This window comes from Hakea prostrata, chromosome 7 (genome assembly GCF_041222555.1).
Source record: "Hakea prostrata isolate BN-2017 chromosome 7, UWA_Hpros_2, whole genome shotgun sequence".
NCBI lineage: Eukaryota > Viridiplantae > Streptophyta > Magnoliopsida > Proteales > Proteaceae > Hakea > Hakea prostrata.
This window is the reverse complement of record NC_142606.1, coordinates 4834198-4843681: the sequence shown is the minus strand read 5'-3', so window position 1 is coordinate 4843681 and position 9484 is coordinate 4834198. Positions and strand designations below refer to the sequence as shown.

The window sequence follows — 9484 nt, the reverse complement described above, 5'->3', positions numbered from 1 at the left end:
GCCCACGCTCCTGATGGGAATAAGAAAATCATACGGACTTGAAAGTTCAAGATGAGAAAACTTATATGAAGAGCCGTTGAAATAATGGGACCCACCAAGTCAGGATCTGCACAATCTTGTATGTCCCGAATTTTGACCAGGGTGTCGATGCGAACCGGACGATTAGAAGTCATCAAAATCAACGGACAAATCCAAAATTGGATTGCAAATTTGCAATATCTAAGAAATAGAAAGATACCTGGCATTTTTCTACAAAAATTATCTAATAAAATAATGCGAAAAATGTAGCTATCTGGCCATGTAGATAGACATAGAAGGATAGACAAAATAAATGGTGAAAAGACTATCCTACCCTTTTGAAATTCTCGTAGGTTCCATTTTTTTTTTTTTTTTTGGTAATCTAGATCCACCCCTTTAGACTGCTACCTACGTAGGAGGAATGTTCATAAACCATAACCCAGTTGGTAGCCAATGAAATAGAATCTAAACACGTATTTATAAAAATATGGAACTTAATATAAATCCGAAGGAGAATTGAATGATCCCCACGTATACAAGTTGTGGACATAGAATATCGAATACGGAATATCATTGAGGATTAAAATTACTGTTATGTCCTTAATGAGACTCCATTTTGATGGCTGAATGCTAGATTAAGCTAGTTTAGTATGAAATAGGTTAATAAAGCGATTAAAGGCCCAATCTCCCTAGGAGAAGTCTTGGATTCGCACTCATTCAGCAGCATTAATTATATAAAAGCTCCCTTGAGGATGTAATCGTAGTGTGCATAAGCTGGCCCTGATGAACCTCATATCCAAAAAAAAAAAAAGTCAATAGACTTAATTAAACTCATCCCATCATCGCTTTTAGTGTTTAAGTCAAATACTTAATTATTATTATTTTTTTGGTAAACAGACTTTTCATTCAAACTAACCTGGAGACACCTGAGCTGAAACATCAAAATCCTTCAACCAGTGAGTGGATAAAGGCCAAATAGTCAGTCCGGACAATGACTTGGCCATCCAAGCTAGGTGATTAGCCAACTGGTTAATCTGCCTAGGAATATAACACTACTTACAAGATTCAAAATAGGAGATCAGCTGGTGTATATCAGCAATAATTGGAGCCATATCCCTATTTCTACTCCTCTATGCGTTTGTGAGGACATTGATGATACTTTTGCAATCAGATTCCACGATGATCTTGTTTATGCCTTCACCTAGGGTATGTAACATACCTGATCTGATTGCAAGTGCTTCTCCCATTTTCGCCGATTGAAATCTTGCAGGTTCAGATGTTGCAAAGATCACCTCACCATTAGAGTTACGCAGTACAAAGCCCAAACCCATGTTGTCCCATTGTTCAGCAAATGACGAATCACAGTTCAATTTGTACCACCCAGTTTGAGGATTTAGCCATTGTTGTGGTACATTGTTGTGGAACTATTGTGTTTTTGGCTTTCTTGTGTCCCATAATTATTTATGAGCTTGGAGCTTTTAGTGTTTAAGTCAAATACCTAACATTTAGTAAATTTCTCTACCAAAAAATGTTTGTTTTTTGAGTAAGCAAAGTGAGAATCATCGACGACTGTAAGAGCGTGGTTGCATATTATGTGCTTAATGGATCCCAATTTGATGTATAAACAATAGATTAGACTAACCTAGTATGAATAAGTTCAAGCCTGTTTGGTTAAATGAATTCAGAGATTTGAAATCTCTAGATTCATGAATGCCATATTTATACCCATTTGGTTGTGAAAATCTCTGGATTTGTGAAATCTAGAGATTCATCTTTATACACTAAAAACAGATTTATGGTTCACCCGAGATTTCACCTCTACTATAAAAGCGCTAACCATTTACACATTCACAAAAATCACAAATGAATCCACAAATTTAATTCCATAAATTCAGATCAACCAAACAGTTAATTTATGAATTATAACTCCATAGATTTGAAATCTCCAAACTCATGTAAAGAATTTGATTAATTAATTTCGAAGCTTTTGGTGCACTGATTAGGTATATAATAGTTACTCATACTTTTCTCGCCATAGATAAGGCCATTAAAATACAAAATCTAAACACTTTCGAAGCACTGGATGCTAAATCATTTGAGAACCTTTATAGGAATCTTTCTGTCTGTTTCCTATTGATCTGAGAGTTTTTTTCGTGGGTAAACTTTTGATGTGTGAGTCTTTATTAGTTAATTTTGTTTCAAATCAATTCAACATAATGAAAGCTTAGCATTGAAGTTGATTCATCTCATAAAGGACCTTGTGACGAGCAAGCACATTATCATCATATATCATTTTGCACAAGTGATATTCCTCTTTTGCATCAGAAAGCTTGGAAGAATACTTGGCCCAGCAATGAGCTGTGCTGCTCCATGTCTAAATCAAGGTTCTGAAATTGTACCCAAATGCAAGACAGCAGACTGCTTTTGAAGATTGTGCTTCTACCCGAGTAGCTTAAAAAGGTGCAAGTCAATTCCATTCACTGTATTTCTTCTTCACTCTGCACCAAGTGCAAGTGATTCAAATCATCTTCAACTGGTGGAAGTCCATCATCAGAATTACAATCCGACTCCACATCTCCATTGATTTGTCTAGTGCCTAAACATAAACACCTTATGGTATTAAAATCCAAGCAGAAAGCAATTAATGACAGTCCATTTAACCCAATATGAAACCACGGCATGACTACCAAATCGATCATCCTTGTAAATATAAAGAAAATGAAAAATGCTTCATGACAGTTGAACACTAACCATCTGCTCTGAAGGAGGTTTTGGAAATCTTAGGCTCTGAGAAGCCAAGCATTTTTAACAGAAATAACGTCAGCACTAGTCCCACATTCTGAATATGCCTTCAGCAGTTCCCTGCATGCATAGAATGTACCGATGATAAACACAGTGCAAAAGATACCCACGCAAAGTCAAGAAATGTAACAAACCAAAGAACCATATTCCAAGTCTCATTGTCGAACAGAATGCCCAGTAACATGAAACATAAGCTGGAGGTATGCAAAGGATTTCACTCATAAAAGACCTTCTAGATCCAAAAGGGGAAAAGCATTAGAATTTGGACCAAACAGAAAAAACAAAAATATCAAAGCAGAAAATTCACTCAGATAGTAGGTGCTGACCATCCAAGCAGATCAACTTTCTACTAAAGGACCTTCTAGTTTTAATAGGAGGAAAACCAATGGATTTTCAGCTGAACAGACAAATATTAAAGCAGAAAATTCAGGGAGATAGTGGGCCAATCAATACCTAACTCAATAAGCAGCAGACAATAGAAGAGTGTAAGCATAAAAATGCTCCAAGCAAAGCAACTTTCTACCCCAGAAATGAGCTCGGTGGGATCCAAGAGTAATTGGATGTACATATGCATATACACCACATTCCAGTTACATTATTATTACTTTCTGAAAGACCCAAACAGTAGATAAATTATACTCCTCGCTAATAGATGCAACAGACCTATTCAGAGATAAGAATGATAGACCCATTCATCCAAAAGAAGAAGAAAAAAAAGAATGAATGACCCCACTTAAATTTGTCCAGCAGCAGATTACTGTTTCCTCTTCCCAACTGTTGAGAAATATGACAGAAATGTGACAAAGCTATTATATTCATGAGCTACTGCTAGAGTACCTCTTTTTCCACAAGGAAACTAAAAAGTTACTCTATAACAAAGAAAGTTTATCAGAATATTTCGTTCATTATACTGGCAGCCAAAATGACATTACCCAGCCTGACAGCCTGTGGTTTAGATTGAACCTGAAAGTGTGTGGCCTCAAGCATCAAATCAAGGGGTGTAATCATCAGGCACTTAGTGGTTATCCCTTATGAACCATCGAACATTAGAATTTGTACATATGGAAAGTAACAAAGATCGGAAGTCCCACAGCAAACAGCTATTCCAAACATCACAAACTCCTTTTCTGGTCCTAAAATCTTCATGCGTTCAAACCCTTATGGACTCCATAGCTACTGCAAACGTGTTATTACCTTCTCAGTTTCTCCTCCTTCCTTACCACTAGATATGCCCAAAGGTACCACTCCTCACAACCAACAATAAGATGAATAATTATCACCACCATCTAATTATTCCAGACAGACAACTATTAGTTACTGATTGTGGCTTCACCCCCAAACCCCCCCAAAAAAAAAAAAAAAGAACTTTTGCATCACAGGAAGAACACAAAGTGTAGAAAACAGTGGAACATATCTTCCACAAAATGGATCTAACAATGAGGTCATGACTAAGTTGAAGATGGCAAGAAAGTTGAGTTGACTTGGGATTTGAATAAAATGATAGCATCCCAGGGGGAAGATCACAAACATATTTGATACCACATTATTATAGCTCGCCGATAGTGCCTCCATGCAAGACAGCTCACATGGCCATCCGCAATTTATTGGATTTGCTGCAAGCCTGCAACCAAGCATGATATGGCAGTTCATATTGACCTTTCTGATATCTATTGCTTCAAATATAAAAAAAAAAAACAATTTAAATAAGAAAATTACGAAGGGAAGTAACTTGATCTTTTTCTTTTAACAAACGTTAGTAGTTCCTGCCATCTACAACCTAGAGAAGTTTGAAATCTCTGAAATCACATGACAACAACAGTAGCAGGTTTCTACAGGTGCTCGATTCTCCCAGCAAAGTAATTCTGAGCATGAATCTCTAACATGATAATCATATTAGGGGTGGTGATGCAACAGCCTAAGTGATGATCCATCATCAAATTGGGTTGCTTTCCTTAGAAATAATTATGGGTTTAGGTTATCATACAATTGGTGTTCAGCAGTGAGCAGTAGACCAACACACCAACCATGACCATCTGGTCCATAGGATATTCGTATATTTTTTCAGTCTAGGAGAGAGGTAAAATTTTCCCAAAAAAACCATAGTTTTTTAAGAATGTTCGTAGAGTTATTTAGCACTAAAAGAAAAATGAAACAATCACAATTATAACAATGTAATCAAATTTATCCATCCAAACTAGGCATATTAGATATCACCGTATTCAGTCAGCTACTTCCCTTCAGCAACCCAAACAGTTAAAGCTTGTGCCTGTGCATCTTTTTGCATTCCATTGTCCAAAATCCTGAATCAACACCATTTTTATCAGTTCATATTCTTTGATTTCCTGTTGCATTGACTTACTCAGAAAGAGATGACAATTTCAGGAATAAAGCATTTCACAACCCATATCCTTGATGAATTATGGCACCTGAAACTCTTCCATTGAAAGAATAATTCAAAATTATTCAATCAATAGACCACCAGTTGGTTTGGATGGAACTTGAGTTTCAAATTGACAAGGTATGACTTCCCATTGAAAAACCACCATCTAGACTTCTTAAGAATTCTCCATGCCATGGAAATGAAAAGACAGAGATGTTTAAGATTCATTGATATCATGATTTTTGGGTATGTGAAGTACAACAGCTGGTAGATCAATTCAGCCACAGGTCAATCAAGACTATATAGTAGGTGAAAAATACAGAGATGCCTGTCAAAGAGTTCTTATTGATATATATCATCCAATCAGATGAATAAAACATACCCACATAGCACGCTGAACTTTAGGAATAGGAGGCTCATCTTCAGTAGCTGCGTCTGTTTAGAAATTTCAAGACAATCATCTTATCAAAACTTTGGAGGAACATAAAGCAGAAAATAAACAGTAATCAAAGCTGGCAGCCTGGCAAATATATGAAAACTGAATGCATCATGTGTCAAACCATTTTATAGCTGCTGGCTAGTAAAATATAAATTGTTGCTGGTCTCTCTTACCCCTTCCTTCTGTTCACTTTTTTTGGCTATATGAAAACACATTTAAAATAGATTCAGCAAATTTCAGGGACTTCTACAGGCTTCATTTTGGTTATTTAAGAGCCAAAGATTCCCTCAAAATTAGGGTAGGCATATTGGAATTCTTCCTCAATTTTAATTAAATTAATTAATAGGAAAAGTTAAGGTTAAGTAAAATCTTCTGGAGGGGGTTTCTAGTGTTTCAATGAAGAAAATTTTACCAAAGCATGGTCAAGCAGTGTCTTTTAGCTAGATATTCATTCATTTTTAATAAAATAAAAAGGTTTGGCTGTTGTCTCTTATGCTACTTGTTATTGGAAACAAGCCCTGTGGGATTTACGCAGGGTGGTAACATAGTGAACTAGAAGGTTCAAAACTCAAGAAACCATGTGAAATCTTTTCCACAGTGAAGCTATTATTCCCAGGTCATTTCCCTTTCTAGGGCTGTCAGTTGTCAAAAAGACATTCATACTGATCTCTTTCAAGTGGCCTTAAACCAACTCCACAGTTCGTACTCTTAAATTTGGCATAGTAAACCATTATGTAATATATAAAAACTGATTAGGACCACATTAAGTATGACAGATAAAAAACCATCGGGTGAGTAGTAATTTTGTGAAACTTTAATTTTATTCTGTTGGAAACCAGCTGACAGTGAAGGATCCCGTGGATATTGGAGTAATTGAAGAATAATCCACTCACTGAGAAATATTGAGATGATTTGAATCATCCATTCGGAAATATGCTTAGATAATCTGAGACACATGGATATTCTTGAAAAGATTCATGGTGGAATCCGAGGACACAACATTACCAAGTAAAAAGAAATGAAAGAAGCAACCTTGCACTTTCCCCATCAAGTGAATTTATTTATGGGTCATTTGGTTAATTATTAGCATGTTCATCTAGTGGTCACAGCAGGTGCTAAACTAGTCAGTATCTACAGATTCTTTTTTTTTGTTTTTTTGTTAGCAGCGGAAATTCATAATTATGTAAATTAGTGGCACTCATGCTTTATGCCGGGAAGATTTACAAAGAAAACTATTTACCCTATTAGGAGACTAATGGAAAAATATAGGGAGTGTAGAAAAGATCTGGTATTTATTGACCTAGAAAAAAGCTTATGATAGAGTTCATAAAGCCTTAATTTGGCAGGCACCAGAGAAAAGAAGTGGTGCAAGTAAATATGTGGACATAGTTAGAGATGTGTAAGATGGTTCAGTGACAGATCTAAGAGGGGAATTACAGTTGACCTAAATCAAGGATCAGCTTTAACCCCTTTTCTTTTTTGGATGAATCGCTTCATCTGGTATATGCTCTCAAATAATTCCTTAGCTTCTTTGCAGCCTCTAAGCATCCCAAAATTAAATCCATCGGAAACAGCCACCGCCTTTCAGCCTCAGAAATGCCATTGAACTGTAGAATATTATTTTATATACATAGTTAAAATTTCCAATTTAGTGGATCATTGTTGTCCTTAATCTTACCTGCTATTCTGACCTACTGTGCTGAGGATCACTACGAACCAAATTCAAAGGTTGGAATCAAAGATATTAATATGGAAATTCTCTTGATTTATAAGTAAAGTGGGAACTCCACGTTGAACACAGTGAGAAGCGAATAACAACAAATCAAGCAAGGTGAAAGTAATATACCGAAGATAAACAACGCATAAAAATAAATTAGAAAGAAAAAACAAAGCTGGGGAATAGGTCATACCTTGAGCTGGTGGGAGAGAATCACCATTATACTATTCACTGGAAAAACGAAGAAGAAAAATTAAGCATGAGTTTACTTGCAGGCACCATGAACTGTTCTCAGAGCAGTTGTGCTGTCAGATTCGATGACGGTGATAGGTCTTTGCGCAACAAATTACTTTGGGTAAAGAAGATGGATTCGGACATTTTCTCTAATGGGGTGGTTAGGGAAACGTCAAGGAAATAAACGTTTGGTGTTAACTAACGAAGGAACAGACATAAATCCTTAAGAAAGGAGAATTATTCTTAAAATGCTACTTGTATATGGGAAAGCGATGTGATTATGCCCATCTTTTTCAATTAATAAACCGTTAAAAGAGTTCAGACGTCAACTTCCTTTCAGGAATCGAATAATCCAGCCCTTGTTTTCATGTTCAAACAAACTCCCTTCAGTATTTTGACAGATACATACTAAGTACGAGTTTAAAGTATCGGTATCAAGTGTCACATACGTATTATTTTTATAGCAAATATTATTTTGTATTAACTAATGTATTTTAGTGATCTAATTATAACTAGAATTGCGTATAGAGTATCAGACATATATGAATTAGAGTATCATCATATATGGGTATTGAAGTGTCACATCAAGATGTAAAATTTTTATAGCAAATATTCACTCTCCACTAACCAATGTATTTTAGCGATCTAACCCCGTTATAAATATAATTGCGAGTATAGCAACAAAATATATGAAAATTACAATTAACTGATAAACCTTGATTAAGTCCATCTGTCCTCTACCTAAAAAAATAAAAAAATAGAAAAAATAAGAGACTAAGTCCATCTGTCTGTTAGGATTGGGCTGGAGCCCTAGCGATAACAGTGAAAGTGTGAAACTTCACATTTCAATGACATTTACATTCTCCAATGACAAAAATGCCCTTGTAGAACTCTTGAAATGGGCCATAGTTCGAAGGAAATTGTTTGGGTGCTACGCATTAAATGCGTAGTACCTGCAACAAACGATCGACCTAGATTTCAATTTCGACTTAAATGTGTTTTCACATTGTTAAAAAATAAACAATCAAGATCAAGATCTAGGTGAATCTCGACCGTTTGCAAGTTCAGTGGCCAATGAAAAACGTCAAATGCTGGATTTATTGGTTTATTATCAATTGGCCTAGACAACAAGCAAAGCATATTACCATGACCGTAGTCAATGGCCAGCTCAGAGCAGAGTTTGTTGGAGGTTAAATTGACCTCTTTGAATGGTGTGTATGAACTGAAGCGTGGAAGACTCAGGTAAATGAAAAATTAAATATAAAAACTATTCCTTGTCTCTTGATTGCCTCTGCCAGCTTGGCTTGCTTGAGAGAAAGACACACGGCTAAGCTTTTAGTTGGCTTACTTTTTTTAAAGTTTGATAATCACATGTCCGCGTGTATAATTGTATATATTTAAGAATATCAGATGAGGTGTCTCTGCTTTATTACATGTGTCTCTGATTCATAATTGATGACAACCCTTTTGTTAAATTCTAAATGAAAGGCCAGCTTCATGTCATGGGCTAATTATATATAAGTATGTTCATTTAAAATTTATCAGTCAGGATGTTTAAGTATAAGGCCTTACTAATTGTTTTTCCTCTTATTCTTGTTGTTTATTTCGATTTTATAATTTTTTTGTTTTTGGGTAAACTGGGAAATTTATTTGAAATGAAATCCTCTATGAACGATTTTATAATTTAAAATTTACAAAATTGCATAAAAAAAGCATCATTGCCAATAAAAATTGATATGGTGATTGAATAATTTTTTTAAATAAAATACATTTGTTGATGTGTATCAGTTATGTTGATGCTGCACCCTACTGAGCCATCTTCAAGCTAAAGACAATGAGTCCTGCAAAAAGAGTTAGACGCGGGCCAGCTAGATTATTGGGCAACCGCCTCCGA

The 9484-nt window shown here is 35.6% G+C and overlaps 1 long non-coding RNA gene across 1 annotated transcript; it reads right to left on the bottom strand.

Annotated features, from left to right (window-relative positions):
- Positions 1-2016: 2016 nt before the first annotated feature.
- Positions 2017-7879, bottom strand: LOC149009190 (uncharacterized). Its single transcript, XR_016174681.1, has 4 exons — positions 7550-7879; positions 5583-5635; positions 2770-5120; positions 2017-2614 (listed from the first exon to the last, which is right to left on the bottom strand). It is a non-coding gene; the product is annotated as an uncharacterized LOC149009190 (long non-coding RNA).
- Positions 7880-9484: the final 1605 nt, after the last annotated feature.